The sequence below is a fragment of the Branchiostoma lanceolatum genome, chromosome 12 (genome assembly GCF_035083965.1).
Source record: "Branchiostoma lanceolatum isolate klBraLanc5 chromosome 12, klBraLanc5.hap2, whole genome shotgun sequence".
Taxonomy (NCBI): Eukaryota; Metazoa; Chordata; class Leptocardii; order Amphioxiformes; family Branchiostomatidae; genus Branchiostoma; species Branchiostoma lanceolatum.
Window position 1 is genome coordinate 17,430,486 of NC_089733.1, and position 16,816 is coordinate 17,447,301.

At 39.3% G+C, this 16,816-nt stretch overlaps 1 long non-coding RNA gene across 1 annotated transcript in view; it reads left to right on the forward strand.

Moving 5' to 3' along the window:
- The first annotated feature begins 82 nt into the window (after positions 1–82).
- LOC136446590 (uncharacterized) overlaps positions 83–16,816 on the forward strand; it is a 41,903-nt gene continuing 25,169 nt past the window's right edge. The window contains exons 1-2 of the long non-coding RNA XR_010757599.1: positions 83–504; positions 2,593–2,677. This is a non-coding gene — a long non-coding RNA (uncharacterized lncRNA). The remainder of the gene's footprint in view (positions 505–2,592; positions 2,678–16,816) is intronic.

Consider the following 16,816-nt stretch of genomic DNA (forward strand, 5'->3'; position numbering starts at 1 on the left):
ACGTGGGTCTCTGCGTGTTCTCACAGGACACCTGTCCCTGAAAATCCGCGCCGGAACCCGACACAACGCGACATTGACGCGGCAAATCGACCGACGCTGTCGCTTATCTCGCCGAATCTATCACCGTGACGACGACATAAAAGACGAAAGTTAAAACAAAATTTATAGTAGTCACTAAGTTTCTACATCTGTGCAGCCGTGCACTTGATTGGTTCCGTAGCGTCACGTGACCAAGTTTACGATCTCGCTAACGATTTATTTGCGGGGAATAATGGCAATTATGAGACCCTCCGACGCGAAAAAATGGTTTAAAATCATAATTTATTGCGTCTGCGGACGTGAAAGTATTTTTATGACGTGAATTAGCCGAAGTCGGTTGTTTTTCGTTATAAGGCAGTATGGTCGTGTTGTGAGGTGTGTGTTGGCGAATTCTGCGGAACTTTTTAGTCTCTGTTGCCCGGATTTTCCCAACTTGAACTCCGAGAGTTGGACGAGACCTCGTCGGTAAGCCTCGGTGTTTCTCCCATTTCCGTCGTACGTGCTTCTCGGAGTGAATTTCCAATGTGATATCTATTTGACACTGACAGCCGCCATTTTTGTTGGGCGTGCGACGGCTTGGTTCAAGCATTTTCTCCTTTCGTCGCCGCCACAAAGTTCGTCCCCGCCAAAAGTGAGCAACACAGTTTCTCCGTGTCCTTATTACCCAGTCGTCCAAATTGTCATCTCTGAGCTTCATTACGTCCTAGAGTGGCTGAGGGTTTTTTTCTTACTTCCTTATGAATTTCAAATTATATCGATTTTTCTGGCGGGTGTTCCAACCTTCTCCAGACGGCTGGGATTTCCAAAAGGGTAGTTTTACGAGGTACAGGTAATATGCCATCCAAACGTCGCCCTTCAGCGTGATACAGTTTGGACACGTATTCCTAGACACATCGGAAAACGAATTCTTCATGTCTGTGGAAATTAGGCTGGGATTTGAACCGTGCTAAGCCCGCTTGGACTAGAATATATCACTTTATCCACCTCCGATAAGCACGACTTGTTAGATTTACGGTGCCAATCCTTTCGGCTTAATCCGTCAGCCCACGTCGGATTTTCACCACGACCTGGCGAGAGTTTTTTTCTCAAATCTGTTCTTCTGGTTGGCGTTCTCTAATCTACTTTACTTGTAGAACTAGGAGATGAACCACCGACTAGAAGAACACTAAACTAGAAATAAGGAACAACGCTTTTACAAGCAAGCTGGTCTATTTCTAGTTGCTTCTTGGTTTTCCGTACTTTTGTTGTTTTTCCTTTTTCTGCATTTTCCCGGCAAATCATCAGTTTTTAAACAAACAGTTAACGAAGGAAATAATGACATCTCAGAATGGTATAGAGGAAAGGGGGAAAGGCGTTCTGTTGTACATGTCACTACTTACATGTTTCCAGCGGTGTGTGCTCAAGAGATGTTCTGCTAACATGTTCTGCTAAATTTTGAGCTGAACATTCAACTTCAAAAACTTATCAAAAGTGTCTTTGACTTGACGTTTTGTTTTCCTTTACGACAATTGAAAATACTTTTCCTCAACATTTTTTACCTTCAACGAAAACAACATGTCTATCGTGGGAATCCCTTTGAAAAAACACAGAAAACAACGTATCCATAACATTGTTAACAATTGTTACCCACAATCAACCGCAAGAAACTAACATTATCGTCAAATTCGTTCCTTTTCAACTAATTATTTTCAGAAAAATATGGAGATTTCGATTTTGAAAGGTCGAAACAGGAGTTAGATTCGGAAAACAACATTTCTCTTCAGTCCCGGGGTTGATGCCACCTCCCGTTGTGCCTATTCAACTCTACATCCACTTTGACGTCAGCGTTCTGACCTCGACAGTACCTTTCAAATCTAACGAAATTTAACCGCCGCTTTCACTTCAAATTCAAAAACGTGCATAGTTTGAACACGAAGAATACTCTGAATGGTAGGGTGCAATTGTAACTTCGTTTTCGTTTCCTAATGTTTTAGGAAAAGGGAATTCATATCTACATAACACGGCATTACAGAGTAAAGGAAAATTGTAATACTTCTTCCTCTCCTTTTCCGATTAGTGCCTATGTCGATTGTACTGAAAAACGTAGATATAGTTGAAATCTATGCTTTTAAGTCATATCTTCTAAAGATTTTGAGCATTAGCTGTCCTCGACTTTTATTTTGCATGAGGAACTATAGTATTTCAAGTGAGGTCACAAAGTTGCGGAGACCAGCCGCGCTAGAGTTTAAATGCACTTCTTTCGATGATTTGCTTTTAGTTGTTCCTGTTTCAAAACCAAGCATTTCTATGTAGAAACACACACACAAACGCGCACACACATCCCACACAACTGCCTCCTGTTTTCACTGCTATGGTGACACTTTTGACAAGTAGTGGGTCGAATCTGTGTAACTTTTTTGTCTCGGGTGTCCCAAATGTTACGTCTACTCCAATTTTTCGCTTTTTCCATCAGTAGAAAATACCTGGGCGTCCCGAACGCCACCAAAGGACCTGTAATTGGGGAAACAATTGTTTTCTAACCGTCGACTACCACTGCTTGTCATGTCCACTTAGGTCCGGGCCTGGGGACAGAGGAGGTGCGAGATGCGGTGTTTGTGTGTGGACAGATGTGTGGGGACTTCTCTGACCTTACCAAACCGTGAGTCCCGAACTCTTTCGCCTCCTCACATCCAACTCACATATTTCATCACACAGGCTGCAATTTCAGACACTTTCTTTCAGAATTTTGTAATCCGAGAGGTAAAGCATCTGGGAAAGGAATCAAACACTACCTCAGCGGCTCAAAAGACATGCTAAGCTTATTTTGTTTTTACATTCTTACATTCCGTAACGTTGTTTTGCTTACTTTGGTCAGTTATAAACTGGAATTTCTATAGTTCCTACCCCACCCAAAACTCTAATCCACACCGCTCAAAAGCATAGAAATGAACACACAACAAATACCAACATAAAACAATACTTTTTCCCAACATAGCCCAACTCTCCGAACATACTAATACATGAGAAGACAACGTGTTGATACATAAAAGTAAAAAAACTCAAGGCGTTGCATTTTACTCATGTTGCAAACTTGCTGCATTTGCTACCAAATATTTGCATTTGTTGTTTACTTTACAAAAATGTTCAGCCTATGCGAAAGACGTCAATCGAAATCTGGAATTTAAACTCTGGCTACAATTTTCCATTCTTTCATGCTCCTATGTATGTTCAACTCTACTTTATCGTGGATAGTATAAGTGTACTATTTCGTTGTAAACAACACCAGGGACACCACCGAATCGTTCACCCCGTCTCTGTCAACACGTCTCTTGTGTGTGATCAACAATGTTGTATACATCTCCCCACACAACCTTGTCTTTATTCTGGAGGTCACACCACCCGCCCCACCGGACATATCCCACCTGTACGAGTCTACCCTTGTTCCCAAGACTTAGTCATGACCTTCAGAGAGTCAAAGTTCACACAAACACACATGTGGGCACGTGCTAGGACTGAGTGGGAAAAGGAAGATTGACTTTCTCGCGCTGCAAATTACGGATGAAGATTGGATTTTTCCAATTTTCTCTCCCAAGATTGTAACCGGAGTTCTCATTACTAGTACTAGTAAGTGTATTCTAAACGATGCTCACTTTTCGATGCGTGCCTGGCCTAGTATGTATTTTATTTGTAGAGGAATGTCTTGTCTTCTATTAGGTTTTACATGTGACATTTTTGGATCTATGCGATTGCTCATGTATATACCCTCTATTCATCTATGGTATTAGCGATGAGCGATTTTGCTGATTGTAAATGTCTAGGTCGTATCAAAATATAATCCTATTTTAGAAACATATAGTAGTCCTTTCTCTTCTGTATGCGGCATATGCAGTTATAACTCACCGATCTTCAACGCAAGGCTGGGATGCTATGTTTATTTGTTAGAAACAGTGGTCGAATTTGTTCAATGTAAGTTTACGAAAACGATGAAAACTAGCATTTAACTATACTTGAACAACATATCGCTAGATTGGTGATGTAAACTGTGCGAAAACGCGCTTAGAAGAGTTCGATATGTGTTAACTCTGACACCAGAACTTACGTTGGTGAGCTTTTGTTCATAAGCATATTTTGATGGTTGTTTGTGACTATGCATGTTTACAAGATTCCTTTTTCCTAACGTCATTTCTTAGCGTTAACTTCCCGTCAATTAAATAACCTTTAGTTTGATCAATTTCTGTCTTCAAAGCAGCAACGGCAGCGATTTTTTGCCAAAGGAGCCACTTAAACTTTTTCCTTACTTGAATATGACGATTTTTTTTTCCATCTGTAATTATTGAAAGACGTAAAAATTTGATACCGGCAGTTAAGAACGAGCCTTCGATTAAAATAACAGAATGATTTGCTTTTATAAATTGTCTTAAACTCAATATATTGCTGTATACATTTCTGGTTAGAATATCGGCCATGTAGAAACACAACATGAACTATCTGCTGCGAAAACTAACAGTCTTTTTTTTTTGTCTACGGGTCAGGTAGTAATCTCTAGTTTTTTTGTCGTAAATTTTCTGTTCTTTTTCTAGTTACGTGTTACTTATACATGGTGAATTGTGATGATATGACATCGCTACACTCGCCTAAGTTATAAACAGTTTAGAATCACATACTTTCTAGAGTTTGAATTCACGCATCAAGTGCTGAAACTCTTGTTGGAATATCCTATGGATATGCCCCTATACATCTCTAATTTATATCCATTTTGTGTCCATTTGCTTGATTTAATTAAGAGTTTGGTAAAGCGTTCCTAAAACAACCACCCGTCTTTGCAGACGACGTTTTCACACTCCGTAGCCGACTGTTGCTTTATTGTTTTATTTTTTCACGATGTTCCTTCCCTTGTGAACAAAGATACATTTTAATCTCTTTTACCCTTGGAGCAAAGGCAAGAAACGTCTGTAGCGTTTCGGTTTATCTTCAAGCGTCACCTCACAAGAAAGAGGCGAGGGTCTCTTCCCAACCTTGAGACTTTAAAACAAATGATCCAAGATATTCCAACGATACCTGCCACTAAGGTTCACCTAGTATAATTTCACAGTTCATAAGAGCGCAGATAAACATCGGAGTTCTGAAGCTTTGGGACCGAATTCTCAATCAACCTCCAGGTGTTTCTCAAGAAATCTAGATCCCCAAGGAGAGGGTAGGCTATGAAGTCAAGACGTTATCTTTCAAACATTGCTACTTAAGTTATTATCTCCTTTCGGTTATTTCCGTTAACTTTTTGAACTTTTGAACTGGCAAAACACGTCGCCAGAAGCCTCGACCATTCTTATACACGCTCTCTTTCTATACAAGTGGTGGGTTTGGTTCTACAAAGATGTTGCATTATAATCCAATGGTCACTACTGTAATTCTGCGACACTAACAAAATGTGACAATACTCCTGACTTACACAATACCCCTGTACGAAAAATCTTTACAGCAATCAAACATGATATACAGGAAATTTATTATATTTGCGATAACCACTAGCAGATTGAATAAAGGGGGATTTATTGGAATGAATACTCGCTATGTCTTCGCGTGACGAAGGAGACATATGTCTTCCCATTCCCGCGAGCGCAGAAAGAAGAAAGCCCGATCCTCATGACACATAGGGAAGGGACAACTAAGTACCGGTGAGAGGTAGGTAAGGTCCCTGTACGAATACGCTATATCTTATACTCTTTATCTTGTCTTGTGCGTATTTAACTTTCCTTACGTTATCAAGGTACACACCTTTCGTATTTGCGCGAGGTTTCGTCAGAAACTGCTCAAAATTCTGCTTACTATACTCTCTACACAAGATTTGCGGTGTGGTACGATGTTTTTTTGTATTATGATATTTTCCTTTACATATATCTCTCTCATATTCTTTTCTAGTCACAAAATGATGAAAATTATGTCTTGTTGATTTAAATGTTTTGTTTTGGATCCGATGGTTTGATATTGAGCGTTGACTAGGCGTGCGTGTCGGTCGTTGCGTTTGGTGGCGGTGTTTGATGCAGAAGAGTGTATGTAGAATATGTCCGCCTAGGCTCGGTAGGTCTTATGTGTTGTTTTTTCTCTTTTTATCCCTTTTGGTTAAAGCTTCACACTTTGTAACAATTACTTTTGAAATCATAAAGGTTTCATAGGTATGAAAATGATATCAAGTGACATTTGTTCGATAAATGTTTTGAAAAATTCTCGCTGTTAAAATCGGTGCACTCTCAAAACCGTCTAGTATTTGCTTGACTACAAATACTAATTGTGTTTATTTAGCTCCTTTCCAGGAGTGTATCGTGACTAAAATTTATCTGTCTCTCTTAGTTTCCTTGCAAGACAGTTGTCTTAGTGTTCTGATAAGTTTAATTCCACTTATAACTGTAAACTAACAATATATTGCTGTTATGTCCCGGGTACATGTATGGATTGTGAGTGTGACTCCAAGCCATTTCCTACATTTTGCCGTCAAATATACCATTTCATTCCCATTAAAAACACCATTAAATGAACATTCCTTTTCCACTTGCTTATGATTATCTATATTTTGAGACATGAGTGTGAAGTGTTCTTTTATAATTTAAGGTGAATCTAATAATGCTGCAATGTCTCATGTCAGTTTTGTGACCACGAAAGCTTTCATGTACTTGTCAAAATATCCAAACATGCAATTTTACATCGTATTCTACACTAACGTGGATCGTATAGCTTCAAACCCGCTAGTTTTGCCCATTTTTCAGTTGATATCTGTTTACTACGACCCACCACACATGAGTATCATGGCTTGGTCAGGGAAGTTTGATAAAAACATTGTGTATCAATTTCTGTTCTGCATCTTCCAATGTGTTACCAGCAACCTAAACTTGTATCTTAGAAATAATCTTACAGCTAATATTTGGCTCCAAGACAATTTCCGAGAAGAACAGGAATTTATTGTCAACATCCCTGTTCTAATAACTTAGAAAATATGTAACAAACTCTATTTTGTTGTGTAGAATTGTATTCCTATCCACTCTGCTCAGTCTATCTTCGTACTCAGAAATACCATGCTTATATTCTGAGAACGATGCAAAACACGGTTTCTTTCAGATACATCATTTTCTTTATATCTATTTCCTAGTCAGATAATCTACACTCAATCTATGTTATAGATGAATATTGTTTGTCGAGCTCAGTCCCTTTCTTCTGTGAGCAGAAATATCCAAATGTCCTTTCTTCAGTAGGAGTAATATTGGTGTGATATGTACATACATACTCCGTGCCGGTCCTTTTTTTTTTTAGAAAAATGAATATACTATCAAATCTTTATTCAGAAATATCTCGATATATCCTTTACCACCACTACATTGCATTTACAAGTTATGTATGTATAGGAGTTAAGTTGAGTGTGTAGTAACATTATCCTGTTAAATTGTTGGTCTGCAGTCTCACAGTGCTAGCTCATATATGTATGTACGAGTCGTTAGGGTTCACCCAGGGTTCATTTGTGACAAATGCTCTGCTATTCTCAGTCCTACATGAGTCTGTGCTCTTGTGGGTACCCTGCCACGTCTATTTGTACGTCTTTAATGAATAAAGATTACTTTTTCCTTCGCAGCTTCTAAAATTACATCAACTTGTTCTAGGATTGGAGATAAATAACAATACATCATTGTTATATGCTCGCTGGCTTTATGCATGGTTCTTGTTTCCTTAAATTCAGGAACCGGCTTCGTATTCTCTGGCGAATTCTTCCTATTTTCAGGTCTATACTTGATGCAAACTTTTATTTTGGGAATTAGTCCGCAAACATAAGTGTACGGATCCGATGTTGTCATCAATTATGTTTCAGCTCAGTAGTGGATAGTGGTAGGACCTTTTACAATCATAAATTTTGCTTTTCCTTCGCGATGTATGCTGCGAAGATGTTCTTGACAATTAGACGACGTTGTCTCGTTGTTCATGCGCCTTTTTCCTATCTATCTTCTCCTCCAACTACCTTGTTTTATTATATTTCTGCCTTTAAATTCAGATAAAGATTGAAAACTTTCGAGATTTCTTCTAAAACTCGCAAACATATTTGTGCCTGTAAAATACAGCTTCATATTGAGAGACGCTATGTTGATATTTAGGTCGTATTTCCTTATTACACTTGCAGTTAACATGCTAGAGGAGTTAACAGTTAATGTGAAAAAACTCGATACACATTTTACATGGTTCAGACAATTTATTTCATCCCACTTCAAACAATTTTGCTATTCGTGTACAGTCAGAAATGGTACTCCCATTTAAAATACAGATCCTGAGAAAATGTTTTTGCAATTTCACAGATTGCGATGCTACTCAAAGGAGGATTAGCGTGCCTGTTCACAATTCTATTGATAAAACTTCATAGATTTGAAGAAACTTGACAGTGTGCTTTTCCTAAATCCATCGCACAAATTGTAAAAAGAATATGATGAAACAGACCTAAGAATACCAAGGTAAAACATTTGCTACTGCCAACGGAGTGGCCAAAAATTTATCTGTTCAAAAAACTTCAAATTATTTCTCACGATGAAGCACAAAACTGGAGGTATGAAGCCAAAATGATGGACTAAAATCATACATGCTAGATGTGGTGAAAGACGAAATGCGATTGATGCAGGATACTGAAGAAAACTGCATTTCTACTTCGCTTATTATCTGCTATATGTAGTTGTACAAACTGAAATAAAACTATTACAACACTGGAAAATGAAACCATTACAGTTACACTTATCCAATCGTTAACTGAAATCATTACTAGATGCGGTTGGTTCAAAAGGTCAAGCCTCAACCTAAGCAGAACAATTTACAAATACGTTCGCTTTTATTTGAGCCAGCATTCTGCAAACTCCATTCCCTGCAAAAAATGCAAACATGAGTTTACAAAGAATGGAAACAGAAGGGATCTTAATTTGAAAAATATTGGTTAAATTTAACTCCCAACGTAAGGAAGTCAGAAATAAACAGGTATTGTCATTAACAACTTCTGTGATGTTTTCGAAGTGCATTGGGTCAAACATGAAATATAATTGATAGCAGTTATACGAAATGCCATCAGTGCATATCAACAAATCGTCACATAGCAAAACTGAAACTGCACCAATCTTACAGTTTCAGTGTTTCAAAACTTGAAAACATGTCCCCTTCAACGCTGTTATTGTAGTTTTCCCCTGGCATTGATTTTGATATAGATTTCTTACATTTGTAGAAATGACTATCGGAGAAAGCATGGATTTTGACCAGTTAGGCGACATAGCTCGTCCACTGTTCAACAAGAAGATCCCGTCTCTATCTCCTGCGTTGAAAGATACAAAAAGAAGACACGGGTAATACATGGTTCTAAAGGAAAACATTGAATCATGTGCGCCGCATTAGAAATTCTGTCTTCAAATCAATCTAATTGTTAGCTGGTGACGATATTGTACTTATTCCTACTGAAGTTTCTTTAATTAAAGATTAATCCAGCCGTTAGCACGAGTCCTTTCCAGGCGGATGCTGTGTTCGCACAATCCTTACAGATGAGCGTTCGATCCCTGGTACCAAAGCCTTCCTGATCGTTTTCTGTATTATTGAAATCTACATTATTGTAACATTATGTTCGCTTTGGGCTGGTGGATATCTCTAAGCTCTGCTTCCGGCAACAAAGACCTGGTCTCAAAACTAGTCCACCTGCCTGGTATCTACAATAACAGCTTTGAATTAAAGCATTAAGAATTAAATCGTGTATTTGTGCGTAAAATTTGAAGTTAAGAAATTAACCTATCCTTGAGGGACGTTCTCGATACTGAAATTGAAGTTGAGAAGGTGTTCTTGAAGGACTAGTCCGTACCTTCCATCTCCTGACCTAACCTTTCCTTGCCCTTCTCCGTCCTTCCTAACAAATTTATCTTTTCATTTATCGGTTCGATGGCTCGATTATAAATATGCATTAGACTGAACGATTTCCGATAGCTCGCTGTGCCGACCCGGCGTACCAACCACCCAGGTCAAACCTAGGTCAGGCCCTCAAAGTTCAGTCTTTAGTCCACAACTTTTCCTCAACTTTATCAAATTTCACCTGCTTCCCTGTACGCTGTGCCAAGAAGTATGTTCATCCACAACATTCCGTCCTTTTTCCTTTTAATGTTACCTTTTTATTGATATTCTACCTTTAAAAGGCTCAAGCATCACTGAGTTATAGTTATACCAAAAATTGCAATCTTCTTTTCATTCGTTGAGTTCGAACAAAGTAGGCATAGTGAAACGAAAATTTAAACTGATGTTATGTTTTCTTTCACCCCTAACTTTCCTTTACGCTATCTACTTTCTAAATTTTATGAGCAAAACATATGTCCTTTTGAAATATCTAAAACCGTGGTGTTTCTAGATATATCTAATATTTGTTTTACCACAACAGATGTCTGATTTAACGCCCTGGTTTGAGGTGAAAATTTCCACACCCAAAAACTTTTCCTCACACTTTTCAAAATTTATAACTTTTCCCACATAGAGCGCGCAGATGTCTTCCCTATCTTCTAGTAAATTTGCACTATCGTTCCTCTTTTAAGGAAGTCAGTAGGGCCTGAAATACAACAAATGGCCTTTCTACTTTACTTTTAATCTGTTCCTACGTGTCAAAATAAAAAGAAATGGTAACGTAAACGTTTGAAGAATAGTAGTAGAAGAATCGTTACTGGAAAGTTTTTCCTTTTCTGATAGACGGAACAAATCATCTCGTATATACGTAGCGGTAGTAATTTGCAAGTTTCACCCTCGTCACTTTTTTATCAGGAAGTTTCCTCTATTGACTACAAAAACACCTTGCTCCTTTCCAATTTGTTGGACGTCCTCTCAACAGTTTCCAATTTTCTCCGAGTTTCCATCCCGCATAAACCCCTTCGGGCTCGCAAATCGGCGGTAGGTGAATTTGTAATGAATCGGCGGGGGTTTTATCGTCAACATACAGAGGCTAGGACTGTGTTCCAACCTTCCAGTCAACTGGGGATTTGGTCCAATCTTATAAACGTGGAGGGGCTTTTCCGTGGCGACGATATGTCTGCGGGTAAAGTCTGCGCAATTCAATAATAATACCCACGGTTTTGTACGGTTTCCGCCCGTGCGCGGTGAACTTCAGCGGGTAAGAACTCACTCCCAAATCCATCTACATATTTCAACACTTACTTCTCCATTTTAATTTACCTCGTAGACGTCAACTAGATGGATCGTGTAGAAAAAATTAATACCAGCTACAAATATTCCAGCGGGCACGTCAGTCGATTGCAGAAGGTATTTAGCCATTTTTTTTCCATGGATATATTCTACCCGATATTAACTTTTTCATTTATCTTAAGTTTCTTTAGAAAATAAATTACAAAGATGATGTTAAAAAAAGGATAAAATGACTAAAGTTTAGATCGTGAGTGTCGATTGGAAGTGTAAGTTTCTAGTTCTGAAGGTGTCGGCTCCACCAGGCGTTATTGATGTGACATGTGTTCGTAGTTTTTGAAGTGGTGAGTCGGTGGATATTCATTCGGCTTAACCCTACTTTGCGTCTCGGCGGCGAACTTTCAGTCGAACGAGAAAGCGCCTCTCATCTGCAAAAGGTGGCGTATCTTCCCGCGCATCAATTCCCGGGCCCGCGTAATCCCCGCGGAATTATGGGGTTACGATTGAACTTTTGTCGCCCCCGATGTGCAAGCTTCGCGCCCGTCACATGATGAAACAACGCCTATTTTCTAATCCATTTAGAAAGAAAAAAAGAGAGAGAAGATACGCGTTAAGATTCCAATCAGCTGGCGCTACGACTTTCCTCGATAATGTTGTAATTGTAATTCAGCGTGGCGTTGTTGGTATCCAAGCTCCCCTTCTCATATCGTCTCGGAAATTTTGATGAGTAGGATACGTGACATCCCACCGATGATTTTCGCTCTCTCTTCTGACCTGGTAACGATTTTGCCGCAACGTTTCATCCATCACGCTGCCGGCTCGCAGGGTTCATCTCTGGTGCACAGAGACGTAGTTTTCCCGCAACAAAACTTTCTGAAGGTCAACGAAAGGTAAAGAGAGGGAGAGGAGGGATTCGTCATGTCGGCGGAGAGATAGGGGTGCATCCATGTGTCAAATGTCAAGCTCATCCTATTCCGTGCCGTGGTATTGGTTTTTTTTTCTTTACAGCGGCGCCTCTTAGCATCCAACGAGTTCAAAATGGGGGCTAATGGCTTCAGACGACATTTTTACAAAATTAGGCCGGCGGCGTGCGTGATAGTCGCGTCTAAATGGGGAGCAATTGGGAAGAATTTCTTCTGCTAACGCGCCGTCGATTTCGTGTCACGTGTAAATTTCCTCCGTAAGTTGTTAGTTAAACTGTTCGATGAAATATTTAACGCTAATGTACACGCCGATTAAAAGATTAACAAAAAATCGAATCAATGTAAGTAAATATAAGTGTAGATATAAGGCTATACGGAGAACCTGGTGGAAAAAAGCCTGTATAAACTATATAATCCCGTGAGTTTATCTTTCGCAACACGGCAATCCTCTTTTCTAGTCGAGTTAATTCTCTGAAAAGTTTGGCTTCACCTCTGCCTGCCCCCGCGTACTTAAGGTTGATATATTCGTGGTCAGTCTATCTGTGTCAGCCAGGGAAAACTTCGGGCCATTTTTGAGAGATAAGGCCGTTGAGAAAATGACCTTTCGGCGACGGTGATCCAAAGCCCGCGAAAACCAACTGATTGCAATTCTCTCACCTGGTCAGACAGCGCCGAATGTGCGGAATACGAATGAGACGTCATGCTTACAGAGTTGAACTAAGTTCGGTCATATCACGCGTTCTGTTACAAAACAGTACACGTGCTCAAAAAGATTAGATAACAAGGATTCCTTTTTAATTAGGAGAGAAATTTGGGCTTGGTTAAAAGAGCAGTTGTTGCGGAAAGTGGGGGTGCGTCTAGGTGCTGTTATGTCCCAAACATACAGGTGATATATTTGCGCGTTTGTATCAAGCAGAGACACCCGTTCAATATCATGCTCATCATCCTCGCCTTAGTCCACTTGTCTAGACACTTGGCCCTCTCTCCACCTCTCGTCTGCAGTCTTCTTTTTCGTCTTCTTTGCGACGGCGGCACATTCAAAAACTTGGGCGCCGAGGAGAAAAAATATCAAATCTTCAAATCTTTTGCTCCCAGAAATAACTCACGCACTCCAGATGGGAGCGATATTGTCCATTTATCGCATTCTGTTTTAAAGTACGATGGGTCAGCAGAAAGTCCGATTATTTTGAGAGCCTATCAAGAGATAATTACATGTCCTACAAAACCTAGATGAGCAGAAATTCGTCAGATTATATCAGGCCCACTTTGGGCCGGAAAAAAGGACTACTTTTTTTCCGATACTCATTTATTGAAGCCATCAGATGAACAATCAAAACTCATATCTGTAACGTAACAAGAGCATAGGGACACAAAACTTTCCTTAAATCATAACATCGAACTCTCATGTCTTGTCATCCAAAGACAACGTTTAAGTCACCTTTATCTTGTCTGCTTAAACCTTGTGTCTTGTACTATTTTAGCACTCTTATTACCTCGTCTACCTCCTTTTACAATTCAGCTTTCTCTATTTCTTCCAGTTTCCTAATAATCAAACACTTTTCACGAGTTTTCAAGGGTTTGTACCGTACGGAACTTGTTATAAAATACAAAATACACTTGTTCTTCCCGGCAAAACATAAACTTAGTAGAGAAAATAGATATCGTAAACTATTGCAACAGACACCAACAAACCCAAGACATTGCTACAGTCTTCCCTTTAAACTTTACTCTACTCTACTTAATTCTACACTCTCGACCATCAATGAGTTGCACACAATGACAATAAGCTTCAGCTCTTTTTATTGAAACATAAACGCTTGTAACGTGTAGGGTGCAAACTGGCCAGTTGGTTGCGTATTTTTCACACCAGATTCCACAGGATTGTTAGCACGAACGCCAGTTGTAAGAATGTTATTATGGTGTACTTTGACCTCCTAGGTCTATAACTATGCGACAACGTTAGCAAAGAAGAATGCGTCAAAATCATTTTGACGTGGGTTTGCAAAGTACACTTCGTCTCGCACTTAGGTTCACATTCCTACAAACACAGATTTGATATTACTCTTTTTCTCACACTCTAATACAGACACGAACCCCTCTTTGGTTGTTGGGTGAACTGTGAGACCGGGTTGTGTAGTGCTTGGAAGTACATGTACTGTGTTCTCTCTCTTTAAACGTCTTGCTTACCTCGCGCCACAACAATGCACAATTAATCAAGGGCATAGCACTCACCTATCAACTTACAATCCCCTCGACTTGTTGCATTCTCCTGTAACCCGAGACAAAACCCAGCAGAACGGCGCGACCAACTGGGTATGTTTACCTTTACTTACGAGTATATAGTTATACCTCCATATGTACATTTAATCTCGGGGGGTGTACACTCGGACAAAAAGGGGATCGGGTTTGTGTTTGACTGACTCGGTCCTCCTCTGAATTGAAGTTCAACAACAAATTGTCGAGTTTGTCAAGAGGGTCTAGACGAACTGTGGGTGAAAAGTTCAGGACAGACGTGACCAGACGAACCCTACGACTGGATTTCCGTCTCTCTCGGGCAACACTCAAGCTTTCAAATGACGTAAAACAAAGACGGTATAAAAACGGGTTAAACGTAGAGGAAACCAACATAAACGTTAGCAGTTCGCGAACGATCGGAATACACAGTTCGGCGACGACTATGACTGTAACGTTACAACAGCGTGTTACAACCAGTTACTTCAAGGTAAACACACTTGTGTAGTATATCTCTATCAATTACAACAAATAAGTTACTAACAATGTGTCGAAATATAGCTTACAGGCGGACTATTCCTAGGTTTAAACTGTATAATACCGAGGACAACAATACGATTACATGTAACCAAAAACTACTCACTATTTCAAAAGACATGGTTGTACTCTTTGAGTGGCATGTTTTTCTGTACTGTCCCTTTTACAGCCAAGCTGTTTATTCTTTCTTTGTTAGGCTTTGAATTCCCCTTATTGTAGAATCTCTGCATTTTTTTAGGCTTCGTATAACGTCTGGAAACGAACGGCACTCGGGTCTCGTTCGAGGATGAAGAATACAACTGTGTGAGCGTACAAACGCCGTTGGTTTTATTTGTTCACATTTGACGTTTATAGCAGACTGCGAGGAATCGTAGCTTTCAAGTTCGTGAGATTATATGTTGAAAAGACTACACATTTTGTTTCTTATGCACCTGTAAATATCTTTTTTTTTTACTGTGTTTTAAGAAGAAATTCCCTCTTCCTATTTTTGTGCAGAAGTGTCTAATATACATGGTCTATTTCTTCGAATCAGTACGCACATATATGTTGTGACTCGCTGTCGCAGAAGCTACTCGGTTTCTAGCCGCTTATGGCATAGATATTTCACAAGCGAAATCAGCATATACTGGTCAAATATAAACATTATATTTCTTACGTATTGTCAGTCTTCTTGGAAGAATCGTAGCGACACAGGTGGACTTTTAGTGCCCATCCACCTCCTAGTGCTCTTCTCTACTCTACTGAAGTACGCTTACATTGTAGTCAAATGTCGTCGTATATTTACACAGAGAAGCAGTTGTTGTAAGATGTATAGAAAGATAATGTTTAGAGATTGACCAGAATTTAGAAGCAACATGTGAGAACAGTTGTTAGCTTCATGAAACAAAACAAAAAAGGTTACCGATTTTCTTTCTTCGTCACTGTTTCTCCACCAGACGTCCACAAATAACATAAACTCACAAACTAAAGTCTCCAAGGGAGAAAGCTAGAAGTGTTGACAAAACGATTCTTGTAATATTCCTATCCTTCGTCTGTTTTAGCTACCTTCAAGCTCCCTACATACCATCATAGCTATTCTTTTATTTTATATCGTCTTTGTTATATGCTTCACTCTACTCTACTACTCTTTACTATATGGTGTTAGATTAGAGCATGTCTTTACTAGAAACCGATTATAGGATATACTTGCTAAAATTTTGATATCTGAAAATTGTGATTTCTTCGGTTTTCAACAACAATAAATGGCAAGAGTGTTTTTGAATAGTGTTCGGCTATATAAGATAGCTATCTATCCAGATCACACAAAATTCTTTACTCCAAAGTTCTTCTCGGTTGTACCAACCTAAAACGACTTCTTTTACAATTATTGTACTGTAACTTTACTGTTCGAACTGTTCTGACTCCTTAGTCATTCCCGTTTTAAATGATCACTTTATTCTCTATTCACAAAATGACGCAAAGTAATTCCAACGTCTATGCTGAAACTAAAACAGAAAGCTGAACAGATGAAAACTTCTTGTTCTAAAAGAAATACAAGTCGGCTGTCTACTGCAGGCGTTTTCCGTGTAGCATCTGTAGTGTATAAACCACATCCGCAACTATCTGCTAGTTCCAAAGAACGCCAGCAAATCACCTGATTTATTTCTTGATCTATGGCTCGCAGGGTCGTTATTTTCTTTCTCCGATTTCCCGGTCTGATAACTGGTTACATTTTCTGCTAAGAAATTGCAAGAAAATGTGCCAAGTCCGCACGATTATCGTGCGATATCACTTCGAATATAGTAACCTTATCGAGTCTATCCTTACTTCTGCCGGTAAATATAAAATATAACACAAATGCAGCAGAAACTATAGTAGAGTCTTGTTCCTAATGTTTGCTATAAATCTACAAAGGCTGACAACTATCCGACCCAGTCTCAGTGTGGCTTTCCTCCAAG